Below are 13,794 nucleotides of genomic sequence, written 5' to 3'. Positions count from 1 at the left end.
TGATGTAATGTATGGTGATTAACATAACATAATAAAATAAAAATTAATTAAAAAATAAAGACTTAGGGGGAAATAGTCTGGTGATAAAAATTCTTCAAATACCACGTCAATTAAAATAACTAACCAGTGGGTTTGGTTTCAAAAACTGCCTCAGAATTCAACAGAAACATTTAATGAAAGCCAGCAAGAACCTGGAAATGAGATAGACCTAAGTATATCAGTCTGCATTTCAGCTAGAGATTTGGAAAGTTTACCAAGAGTGGAACCTTAGCCATTTATTCTCTGGTCTATTGACAAACACTGACTTAGGACTAAATTTCTTTGGGTGGAAATTAGTAGAACACACACAACAAATATTGAACTTCTGGGAGAAAAGGGAATGAATTTTGCTGTAGAAGAAAGAGTGATAAGGAAATCCTGCCATTTGTGACATGAATAAACCTTGAGGGTATTACGTTAAGTGAAATAAGTCAGACAGAGAGAGACAAATACCATATGCTCTCGCTTGTATGTGGAATCTTAAAAAAAAAAAAAAAAAAAAAAAAAAACCACTCTCATAGATACCAGAGAACAGCCTGGTGGTTACCAGAGGCAGGGGTGAGGGGTAGGAGAAATGGGTAAAGATGTACATCTGGAACATATAATGTTATATGTCAATTATATCTCAATAAAAAAGGAAAGTGTGACAATTACAATGTTTAAAGGAAACAAATTCTAAAAATATAAGATTCTAGAGAAAAGTTCAATAAGCTGATATTATCAATAAAGGACCCATGGCTTCTATGAAAAGAGAATCAGATAAAAATAATAGAGAAACCAAAAAGCAACACTATGAGATGAAAAAGCAATAGAATGAGAAGAAAGAGGAAGATGAACACAGTAAGATGAAAAGGAAAAAATGCCGAATTATGGACCGAAGGTTTGTAACCTCCCCAAAATCATATGTTGGAGCCATAACCTCCAGTGTGGCTCTTTGTGGAGATGGGGCCTCTAAGGAAGTCATTAAGATTAACTGAGGTCGGGGTGCCTGGGTGGCTCAGTCAATAGGTGTCTGCCTTCGGCTCGGGTCATGGTTCCAGGGTCTGGGGATCAAGCCCTGCGTTGGGCTCCCTGCTCAGCGGGAGGCCTGCTTCTTCCTCTCCCACTCCCCCTGCTTGTGTTCCTGCTCTATCTCTCTGTGTCAAATAAATAAATAAAAATCTTAAAAAAAAAAAAGATTAACTGAGGTCATAAGCATGGGGCCCTGATCGATAGAATCAATGTCCTTATAAGAAGAAACCTCAGAGAACATGTTCCACTGTGTGTGTGTGTGCGTGTGTGTGTGTGTGTGTGTGTGTGTGTGTTTACAAAAGAAAGGTTATGTGAGGACAGGGAGAAGGAGGCTACCAGCCAAAAGAAACTGACTATACTGAGACCTTGACCTTGGACTTCTAGCCTCCGGAACTGTGAGAAAATAAATTTCTGTTGTTTATGCCACCCAGTCTGTGATATTTTGTTAATGGAAGCTCGAGCAGACAAACATGCTGAGATTAAAATGTTTCTGCAAGGAAGTCTAAAATACAATCATGAAATTAAACCTCCACTGAAGGTTGGAAACAGCACGGTGTATACTGAAGAAAATATAATCAGTGTAGACTGTGTTTCTCACATTTCAGTGAGCATGGGGGGTACCTGAGGTTCTGATCCAGTGGGTCTGGGGTCTGAGATTGTGCATCTCTAATAAGCTCTCCTGTGGCTGGTCTGAACACCATGTCCAGTGCGACGTAGCTATAGAGAACACTTGTCAAGCACAGAACATGTTAGACATGGATGACAGTGAGCATACATATGTTTGTGTTTCTTAAGGATCGGTACAAATGCAACAGCAGAATAATTAAATGTACAATTGAAGGAAATTTTACTGAGGGTCAGAGGGAACTGAGAGTTCAGAGAAAAGGCACTACCATTTTATGTACAAAATTCAGTGAAATGCTCTGGTCCCTCCTCCCCAAACTGAAGAAAAACAAAATGGAACAAAACCAAACAAAACAAAACCAAAAAAAAAAAAAAAAAGAGACAGGTTTATATTTGTCATAAATTTGTTCACAATAGGGGAAAATGCAAATAATCTAAATATCCAATAGTAAATTGTTTTAAAATTGTGGTCTAAATAAAATAAAATTGTGGTATATTCATAGAGTAGAAACTAAGCTACCATTAAAGTTACATAGCAGAAAAACATAAAATGATATTAAAAATATTCACAATATATTGTAAAGTGAAAAAAGAAGGCTGCAAAACAGCATATGATTCCACTCCTATAAACATGTGTATCAATGAATATGTGAATATGTTCACTGAAAAAACTGGAAGATATACACCTGCTCCCTAATGTGGGATTCCAGGTGATATTTATTTTCTTCTTTCTTGCTGGTATTTTCTACATTCTCCATAGTGACGATAAAAATGGATCCATAGAAAAATGCCTAGAAAATAGAAATCACCAGCGATGCTATTGCTGGGCACTTTATGTCCAGTGAAGTATTTCATATTTAACTATAAACACCTAAATGATTTTAAAAGTTAAATAAACATTAACAGTGTTCAGGGAACATTAATTAGTACTTATCTTCAGGAAAATTGGCAAGGCCACCAGGGACAGCATGGCTATGACTTGACTTCTCTTGTTTGAGAAAAGAGTTTTCTTGTCCTATTTCCAATTTTCTATCTTACAAAAATTTCAAACATTCAAAAAGAGAATAAATAAGTTATATTGGAGGTGGTTTTATTTTATGTCTTCTTAAAATTATTTTTCAAATCAAAACTCACTTCAGTAAAGCTAAGAATAGATAACATTCTCAAAGTTGCCATAAACGCCAGGACTATTATAATATCCATTTTACTGAGCAACAGATTTTTAAAGCAAAACTGAGCAAAAACGGGTGCTGTAACAGATGTATTTTTATGCATAAATGACGATAGAAAACTTTTTTTTTTAGTTTGAAGGAAAAAAAGGGCCACATAGTATTTTGGAAATAGATTTTTTTAATGTTTTTCCCTAAATGTACTTTAGTTTTACTTTCTATGGGCATTTCCTAAGTCTAACTAGATATTCTGAGTTACAAATTACAAAGATTTTCCCACATATATCCAATCTGCAAGTTCAACACTCTATTAAATGAGTTAAAAAGCTTAACATAATATAACATATTAATTTCTATATCCAATTCTCAACTCATCTTTTAAAAATAACAATAACAAAAGAAAAGAAGAGAAAAAAGGAAAAGAAAACCAGTCACCTCTTCTCCTATTATTATGGATATTAAAAATAAACATATTGCATTCAAGTTATTTTCTAAGTTCAAAAAACCACTTCAGGCATTTTCTAAAATTGAAACAGGACTTTCGAATTCATTTATGTCATTTCAGATAACTTACAAATAATTACTTTTGACAATGAAAAACTCAAGTTCTTTAGGTGGTAACTGACTTCCTAACTATAATTCTCAGTTTTTCTCACAATGTGGTAGATTTTTCCAAAATGACAGCAAAGTGGTCCTCTCATTGCTTTAACTACTTTATGAGTTTGTCCTATATCCATGTCTTTTTGTGCTCTCATGCTGGCCTTGGGCATACGACTGGCTTTGGACAATGGGAGATTAGATGAGGTAACACAAGCAGATCTTTTTAATCATCATTTTAAAACTTTTTATTTTTTCCTTATTTATTTGTTGTTATTTGAGTATAGTTGACTCGCTATACTAGTTTCACGTGTACAGCACAGTGATTTGACAAGTTTATCATTACGCTATGTTTACCACGAATGTAGCCACTGTCTATCCCGATACATCACTATTACAATATCTTTGACTGTATTCCTTACGCTAATCTTGAAAAGAGCCAGCCCTCGCCTGCTCTTGCCCTCTTCCACTACATGAGATCAGGTGCCAGGTAGCCTGCTAGAAGACAAGAGGCATGCAAAGCACAGGCAAGCCTCCCCAGTTGTCACAGCAGGGTCCTACTACATTGGATGACAGTTTTGTTGACTCCTAGACATGAGAACAAGTCCAGATGAGATCAGCAAAACCATCTAGCTGACTGCCCACACCACATGAGCAAAAAATCATATATTGTTAGATGTAGACAATGAATCATGGAACACTACTACATCAAAAACTAATGATGTAATATATGGTGATTACCATAACAAAATTTTTAAAAAAGATAAATAAGTACTAGGGATATAATGTACAACATGATGACTGTAGCTAATACTGCTGTGTGGTGTATAGGAAAGTTAAGAGAGTAAATCCTAAGAGTTCTCATTACAAGGGGAAAATCTTTTTTTCTTTTATTCTACTTTCTTTTCTTTTTATTGTCCCTATATGAGAAGATGGATGTTAGCTGAACCTCTTATGGTAATCATTTTATAATATATGCAAATGAAACCATCATGCTGTATGCCTTAACCTTATACAGTAACATGTCATTTATTTTTCAATAAAACTAGGAGAAACAAAAATTAAACATTTAAAATGCAAATTTTCGAGCACCAGGTACCAAGGAGGTGTATATTTAAGTCCATTCCAGTGTAGAAAGGAAATTGAAATTTATATTTTTATCTCATTTCCTTAAGATTTCTATTTTAGGGACACCTGGGTGGCTCAGTCGGTTAAGCACCTGCCTTCGGCTCATGTCATGACCCCAGGGCCCTGGGATCGAGTCCAGCATCGGGCTCCTTGCTCAGTGGGGAGCCTGCTTTTCCCTCTGCCTGCCCCTCCCCCTGCCGCTCCCCCTGCTTGTGTGTGCTCTCTCTGACAAATAAATAAATAATCTTTTTAAAAAAATCATATATTGTTGAATGAACACTACTCAGGTTTTGTGATTGTTACTCATCACTTATTATGGCAATATATAACTGATACAAAGGTAACATCAGCATTGTGTTGACACTGTTTTACAATAAAACAGTGAATTGAAGGTATTTAGAATATCCTGCAGAAGAAGCAATGATGATAGTGTCAGAAGTGAATGAGAAAAGAAACTTGAGGGGCACCTGGGCGGCTCAGGGGGTTAAGCGTCTGCCTTCGGCTTGGGTCATGATACCAGGGTCCTAGAATCGAGTCCTGCATTGGACTCCTTGCTCAGCGAGGAGTCTGCTTCTCCCTCTGCTTGCCACTCCCCCTGCTTGTGCACATGCACGCTCTCTCTCTCTCTCTCTCTCTCAACCTCTCTCTCTGACAAATAAATAAATAAAATCTTTAAAAAAAACAAAAACTTGAGCAAGAGTTAAGAAGAGCTGATGGGTGTTCATCAAGACATTTAAATATTCCTGGGAATTCTCAAATATTGTGGCTGTAATGAGAGCTAAATTCCCTACCGTCAAATGTCACTTGGTTAACACAAATTATTATATTTGTTTTTTTTTTTTTTAAAGAGGGGTTGGGGCACCTGGGTGGCCCAGTCAGTTAAGCATCTGACTCTTGATTTTGGCTCAGGTCATGATCTCAGGGTCCTGGGGTCAAGCCCCACGTAGGGCTCTGTGCTCAGTGAGGAGCCTGCTGGAGATTTTCTCTCACCCTCTCCCTTTTCCCCTCCCCATGCTCGCTCTCTCTCTCTAAAATAAATAAATCTTAAAAAGAAAAGGGGGGGCAATCTTAGAAGGCCAGACGATTTAGGTACCTCATTTTACTAAAGTTTATTATTGTGAATTTCTTGAATCCTTAATATAACAATGGAAGGAGTAACTAATAAAAAGTAAAGATTGTGTTTCTTTTTTCCATAATTAATAAACCACCGAAGGGCTGTGACAATGTTTAATAAAATTTATTTTATCTCCCACAGTACCTAATCCTATGATTTGCACATAAATTGGCACTCAGTACATGGTGTGTTAAATTGAGTTGGACAATTATGAAATAATTACTTAGTAATTTCTTTGAGTTCTTTGAGAGAATTTTCACCCAAGATTTTGCTGAAAGCTACATTCAAATGTTTGAAATTGACACAGAAGTCTATGCTTATTTGTATATGGCTCATTTTTAAAATATAACCCATTTAATCTAATTTCAGGTAACCATAAATTTAATATCATTGGCCCATGTTCCCTACAACAAAAAGTACAAAGAATACCTGGGAGAAGTTGCAGATGAGAAGTCAAGAGAATGAAGCTGTTGCTAACACCAGTGTTCCTAGCGGCAAAGGGACAAGGAAAAACTAGAAGATAGAAGTTGTTTGCTTATTTGCTCTCTTGTACCTATGGGACCTCAGGTAAATTAACTTAAGCACTTTTGCTTGATTATTTTAATTTCCTACTAAATGGGGGGAAAGGGAGAAATGGAAAAAGTATGTTCTGTGTCCCTCACTGGATTATAGTAAGAATGAATGAGTTGGGGTATGTGAAAGCCATTCAGACTTTATACAATGTGATATCCCATCATCCTCATTAATATGACACTAGATAAGAGCACACTATACTCTATGTAGCATCATACTTATCTAGCTCTAACTCTCTGATGTTAAATAATCACTTTCCTTCTTTTATTCCTACTCCAGAGAACGTAATTCCACACCTTCCTCTAACCTTGGCCAGGCCACAGACACACCAAGAACTCCCTCGGTGGGGCCATGCCTTCAACCTATGAGTCAGAGACTGGACTGGCTAAATCATGAAGACCACTTTAAGTAACTTGCAATTGCCTTATTTATTAGACTATACACAATTTCCCTATTTAAGTTAATGTGATACTTTGAGGAAGTTATATAGGCAACAAAATGCAATATATGCAATAAAATCAGTATGTAGCCTATTCTGAAATTCAGTTAGCCCACCAGAAAGGGTCAGAGTTAAGTCCCTGATATTTCGTAGAAATGAAAAGAAAGTTCACCACACAATAGTCTTTCTCTGTGGAATTCATAAAAGAGAACACTGACAATATAAAAGAAACTATAAGTTTGAATGATCACCTACCAAGCACAAGTAGTGAGAAAAATACTAGATTTGAACCACAAGTTGTATGCTCATATCCCAGATTTACTCCCAGCTATAATGTGATCTTGAGCAAGTTATTGCACATCTCTTAAGTATCCATTTTCTCACGTATACAATGATATCAGTACCACCTATATTACAAAATTCCCGTAAAGATTAAATTTGGCAAGTCTTATTAAATAAGAGTAAAGAATACCATATTCTTAGTTTCCTTTTTTTTTTTTTTCTCCATCTTCCCTGAAATTTGGTTAAAGCAAATCTTGTTTCAGAGGCCCAGTGTTGGGGTGCCTGGGTGGCTCAGTTGGTTAAGCATCGGACTTCGGCTCTGGTCATGATCTCGGGGTCCTGGGATGGGGCCCCATGTCTGGCCCCCGCTCAGCAGGGAATCCGCTTAGCTCCCTCTCCTGTCCCTCTGCTTCTTTCAACCTGCTTCTCCCCCTGCTCATGCTTATGCTCGGTGCACGCTGCGCTTTAACTCTCTCTCTCATATAAATAAATAAAATCTTAAAAAAAAAACAAAACCCAAAGGCCCAATGTGTGTGTCTCCCTTCGCTGAAGCTAAGGCCATTTCTGGTAAGACTATGCCCATCCAACTGTGTAATATAAGTCCCATATTCTTGCTATCAATGCAGATCTTTGTAATTTATGTCATTTCTTTCTTACTCATATAGTCTCCAACTCCAGATCTCCGACTGTGGCTCTGTCGTATGGCAAATATCTTCCATGTGCTCACTGCCTGAGCACACTTTATTACCCCCTTCATCTCACCTACTATGGTAGGAACCTATATAATTGTAAAGTGGTTGCACAGTAACCACATTATCAAGTATCTTCATTCCACTTCTATCTTAAAGCTCCAAACAACCAGTGGAGGATTTTTCAGTAAACAACAGTCTTCAACCAGAAAGAGAGGAAATAAACTTCCAGGTTGCTGATTCCGTTATTTTTTTTTTAAATTAGTTACCTCTGTGTTTATATTCACCAGGCTTGTATGTGAAACAAGAACTGAAGTGCTCACAGATGAGGCGGCAATTAGCATCAAAACATACCACATGCCAAGCGAGAGTTGTTGCAGCTATCCAGTTATCTAGGTTATCACTGACAAATAGCTTCCCCCATAACATGAGAAATCTACAGCCACCTGCTCTTTCTTGGCTGGTGGAGGGAAACAGACTTCATAGTCTACTGGCTCTGATAAACTGTGAATTATAGGAGAACCAAAGCCCCTCTGCCAGCCATTGAAAGAAAAATGACCTCAGTCAGCAGGAGGACACTCCCTTGCCATAAGAAAGGAAAAGAGACTTGAGAAAGCATTTAATCCAAGACCCTCATTGCACAGATTAGGATTCGGGTCAAGTGCTTTGCTGAAGTCGTAAAACAGTTATTTAATTGCAAAAATAGTAGGAGCAGAAATCTTTCTGCTTAAATTAAAGATTCTTCCAGGGAGGCAGCATGACGTATGTTGTGGTATTGAGTGAGACTGCCTCGGCTTGTATTTTAATTCTCCAATTATGTATAAGCTCTCAAGTTAACCTTTAGCAACTTCAGGTTCCTCAATGCTATCTCACAGGGTCATTTTGAAGAGTACATGAGACAATCCACATAATATTTGTGTAATTGCACCTTACATAAATTAAGTACATGCTAGCAGTTATTATTATTCAGTGGTCCAGAAAACCTAAACCTGTCAGATCCCAAAATAACTTACCGATATCTTCAAAAGAAGGGAACATCTCACATTCAATGCAATGGTAAAGTCAAATAAACTTCCAAAATTTAAAGCTATATCTAGATCACCCATTATTCAGTCCTTTTAAAATTCTCTCTCCCCTATCTCTGGAATGACCATCCTAAGCTTTCAGCAAATGCAACTGGCCCAGAACAGTAACCACATATAATATAGAGTTTAACAAATAAAGGTTTTTATTTCCATCAAAAACTCTCATTTGAGCCTTTAAACCAGATTCTAGCTCTTTTATAGAAGAAGAAAAGAAAACAAAAATTTATGAAGTATGAGGAACCCTGTCTATTTTGAGCCTTGAGCCATGGCTTAAACATTCTTTTAAAGAAAGGCCTCCATGATTAATTATCACTAATTATATTTTTTTCTCTAGTAGATCAACAATGAACTAGATAGCATTTGGGAGAGTTTATTTTTGGTTAGCCTATTAATCTTAGCCAGAATAATCAGGGGTTGGGGATGTGAAAAAGATTTCAGAAACTATTCTGTCAAAGATCCGCATTTTCAACAGGACCAAGGCAGGTTTTCTTCTTCTCAAAAATAACAAACAAGCAAAACAAACAGAAAACAGAAGGGTGAGGTGGGGGTACCTATACAGCTCCCTCCTTTAAATAGATTCTTTGGGAAAAAATCATTTGGAATATTACTCTTAGACCTCTCCATGCCTATTGATAATATAACTGAATTTTGAACACTTTCTTCTTCTACAATTGTCTTTTCTTTGGGGACACCAATTCCTTCTCTAACTTCAAAGATCAGTAAGTATTAGCATACAATTTCAAGAGACCACAAACTCGTTTACCTTGCTTCTCTAGAACCAGGTATGTTTTCTCAAACAATTTCCAAGTGTCATTTTTACCACATCCGTAAAAGCAGAAGCCATTGGAAGTGGCTTGTTGTTGGCAACCCAAGTTCCCCAAGAGAAAATCTGAGACTGACCCCCATACACAGAGGACAGAAAGAGACCGAAGAAAGAGGCAGGCCACTCCAGATTGGTAGGTGGCAGTTTTAATAAGCAAGGAAACTTACACATGAGGCTGGTCTTCATGACTTCAGAACAAGCAGATCTTCGCACCCCACCAAACCCGTGAAAATTTATATAGGCCTTACCTGGGCTCAGTCCAGAGGGTCTCAACAACACTTTGCTCTCTCACAGCTGTGTTCTTCACGTGGCTCCTAACTCGAGAACAGTGGGCAGAACATACACTTTAAGGACAGAGAAAGGGTGTAAGTAGCCTCTGATTGCTGGAGTTCAGCTCAGAGGTCAATCAGTGGTCACATCCTCTGATGACCTCCTCCAGTGTGGCTGGACCAAGCAACTGGGGCATCTACCTAGAGCTTTCAGATCTTTCCTATTTCTGGAGTAATTTCTCTGGCTCTTATAAGGAGACTGCTATGGTATTTTCAGGCCAGTTTCATTACAATATTATAATCTGCTACTCCAAAAATATTTCTTTCATTTTCTTAATGGTACATCAGATCCCGAAAAGACACTGTGGGTCTTTCTGTTTGATTATTTATGTGCATGTTTTGTTTTTGGAAACATCAATGCAGAAAGGGAAAATGATAATAATGAAGATCATCTAGTCTCAGAGTTCATTAAGCCGGTTAAAATTTTCCCAGTTGACACTTTTCTTCTCTTGCCTGTGTGATGAAACTGACATTTTGGGGGTACCTGAGTGGCTCACTTGGTTAAGCAGCAGCCTTCAGCTCAGGTCATGATCTCGAGGTCCTGGAATCAAGCCTCATGTTGGGCCCAACCTATGTTCAACTGCAAATGTAGAATGATAAATCCTTTAAATGAGAATTGAAGCTCACAGTAAGGCATACATTTCTGCGATGAAATTAGTAAAGATAATGGTTGTGAATTTGACTCACCAAATAATGGTGAGTTAGGAAGTTGAGGGTTGTAGACAGATGGAGAAAAAAAAAATGGATAACAGATCAATACAGTTCTAGCACAAATATAGAAGTGCCAATAATTTGAGCCTCATTTAACTTAGTTTTTTTTCTAAAGTTTTGGGTACTTAGTGAGGTTAGAGAAAGATCATCTTAGGAATCATCTAGAACAACATGAATGAACTTTGAAGAATTATGCCAAGTGAAATAAATGAGTCACAAAAAGACAAATACTGTATAATTCTACTTGATTGAGGTACCTGAGTAATCAAATTCATAGAGACACAAAGTCTGGTGGTTGCCAGAGGTTGTCGAGAAGGGGATATGGAGCTGTTTAATGAGTACAGAGCTTCAGTTTGGGAAGATGAAAAAGTTTTGGAGTTGGATGATGATGATGGTTGTACAACAATGTGAATATACTTAATACTGCAGAACTATACACTTCATTTTTTTGAGAACTGTACACTTTAAAATGACAAATCTTATGTCTATTTTACCACAGTAAAAAAAATCACCTGCAGAAAGATGGCAAAAGAAGAGATTGATTAGGATGATGAAATTGAAATAAATGTGGGAAATGAAATATATATGTGTTAACAAATTTCTTTATCATAAAATCTGTTTTAGCCTTAAAATGTGTAGAAAAATCTCAGCAAAAGAGTGCCCCCATGTGGACCTCTGTGAGGTGGCAAAATATATAATGAATAAGCCTGATGTCCCTCCTAAACCCTTTTGAATTATACATTCTAGTTCTTGCATGTAACCCCACCCTTACATATCTTGAGGGCAGAAGAACTCAAACACCTCCCCAAAGTTAATTCAAAATCAGAGACCAAAATAAGGATGTTGATATACTTTGGAGAGATTCTTTCTCTCAATGTCTTTGTTGACAGTCAATTGACAATTGAATTTCTTGAAAGTTTTAAAGGTTGAAGCTCAATGGCTCTTATGCTAATCGCAACCTAGGGTGTTTAAATTCATATTGGGTTCCTGGAAGAAGTTTCTTTAGAAGAAAAAAAATATTTTGAATGTGTTTTTTTTGGGGGGTATGTTTTTGAAGATTAACTTTATTTCATTCATTACCGCATTTGGTTCTGTTTCTCAGCAAGAATGTTGTTGTTACATCTAATTTTGTTGTTAATAAATAGGAAACTGGAGAAAATAAATATCTCTTTCATTATCACAAAGTGGTAAAACGTCCTTCCACAGTAGATATTTTTATTTAACACTTTAAGTTTTTTTTTATGATGACATCATTATTTCTTTTTTTTAACCTACAGAATTTCATTAACCTCATTTGGTGGCCAAGGAACATGTTAAATAAGTTTCTAAGGTCATTGTAAAAATGAGGGGGAAAGCAAGATTAAAATTCTGACATACTGATTTCCTACACAAATCTTAGCTGATTGCCAATGTTGCTGCTCTAAAAATGTGTATTCTTAAGTAGAGGCAATATTTTCGTTGAGATTTTTCAAGGTGATTCTATGATTTTGTGGGGGAAAATAACTTAAAGAATTTGATTTAAAAAATTATTTTGTAAACATAGGTTCCTAACAACAAATATCTTAAATTGAAGAAGACAATAGAATGATTAATTGTACCTACTGGTGGCTTTCACTTGACCTTGTAAAGGTTGGAGTTCTCCAGAAATCTCATTAGAAACACTGTCTCACTTGACCTTGTAAAGATTAGAGCTTTCCAGAAATCTCATTAGAAACACTTTCTACACTTGAGCTTCTGTTTCCTTAGGATCTAGAACCTGAACCAGTCTAGTATTAATGAAGTAACTGTAAGTAGCTTAAGCAATTTGTAGTTATCCATCTACAAATGGTAGATGGAGATGATTTTGAGACCATTTGTTCTAAGTTCACGATGTCATTACAATATCTCTTTAACAGTCTAGTATCATTTTCAATTGTAACTATGTGGGGATTTTTTAAAAACTTCTTTGCAATGATTTAGATTTACAGAAAATTCCAAAGGTAGTATAGAGACTCTCCATATACCCTTCACCAGTTTCCCCTTATGTTACCATCTTACACTAACATGTTACATGTATCAATATTTAGAAACTAATATTGATACATCACTATTAACTCCAAAATGTATTCCATTTTGCTACTAATGTTTTTCTCTATCCCAGATTCCCATCCAGGAAATCACATTGCATTTAGTCATCATGTCTCCTTAGTGACAGTTTACCAGACTTTCCCTGTTTCTCATGACCCTGACAGTTTTGAGGAATATGAATTTTGTAAGTTGTCCCCAGATTTGGTTTTGTCTGATGTTTTTCTTATGACTAGACTGGAGGTTTTTGTATAGAATACTAAAAATTTAAGAGTATCCCCTTCATCACATCATATCAGAGGTGCATGATATCACTGCTAATGTGACCCCAATCACTAGGTTAAAATAGTGCTTGCCACATTTTCCACCGTGAAGTTGCTATTTTATCCATTTTTTTCTTTTCACTACTCCTTGGAAGGGGATCTCTAAGTCCAGCCCATACTGAAGGTGGAGGAGGATTGAAGAATTAAGCTCCACCTTCTGGAGGGGGCAGTATCTGCACATGTTATTTGGAATTTTCCATAAGGACAATGTATCTTTTCTCCCTCATCTGTTTGTTTATTCAGCGATTTCTTTATATCAGTATGGACCTGTGTATATTTCATACTTTGTGTTATATTCCAATACTACTTTATTTTGATACCCGAATCATTCCAGCTTTTGCCACCAGCATCTCTTTTTTGTTCCTGTGACCTTTTGACATGCCCCCATTCTTTTGTTTTCTTAAGCACTTCCTTACTTTTCGGTATTGCAAGATGCTCTAGGTTCCTCTAATATTTACCCTGACCCAGCCCTAAAATCAACCATTTTTCCAAGAAGCTCCCATTGCTATTATTGGCAAATGGTATTTAGAAACCAAGATCTCCACCCTTGGTGTGCTTATTGCTACTGATGTCACTGCTTCTCAGCCCTCTTAGCAGATAGAACTAGGAAACGTGGGGGCACCTGGGTGGCTCAGTAGTTAAGTGTCTGCCTTCGGCTCAGGTCATGATACCGGGGTCCTGGGATCGAGCCCCATATCAGGCTCTCTGCTCGATGGGAAGCCTGCTTCTTCCTCTCCCACTCCCCCTGCCTGTGTTCCTTCTCTCTCTGTCTCTCTCTCTGTCAAATAAATAAA

The 13,794-nt window shown here is 37.0% G+C and overlaps 1 long non-coding RNA gene across 1 annotated transcript in view; it reads left to right on the top strand.

The window, feature by feature from the left end:
• LOC148163732 (uncharacterized) overlaps positions 1 to 6,244 on the top strand; it is a 57,656-nt gene extending 51,412 nt beyond the window's left edge. Inside the window, exon 3 of the long non-coding RNA XR_015768768.1 lies at positions 6,052 to 6,244. This is a non-coding gene — a long non-coding RNA (uncharacterized LOC148163732). The remainder of the gene's footprint in view (positions 1 to 6,051) is intronic.
• The last annotated feature ends 7,550 nt before the right edge of the window (positions 6,245 to 13,794 follow it).

The sequence above is a fragment of the Eumetopias jubatus genome, unplaced genomic scaffold, assembly GCF_037043125.1.
Source record: "Eumetopias jubatus isolate StellerSeaLion01/CBP00866 unplaced genomic scaffold, mEumJub1_p1.0 scaffold_8, whole genome shotgun sequence".
Taxonomy (NCBI): domain Eukaryota; kingdom Metazoa; phylum Chordata; class Mammalia; order Carnivora; family Otariidae; genus Eumetopias; species Eumetopias jubatus.
The sequence above is the reverse complement of the archived record's forward strand: the minus strand, read 5'-3'. Positions and strand labels throughout refer to the sequence as shown.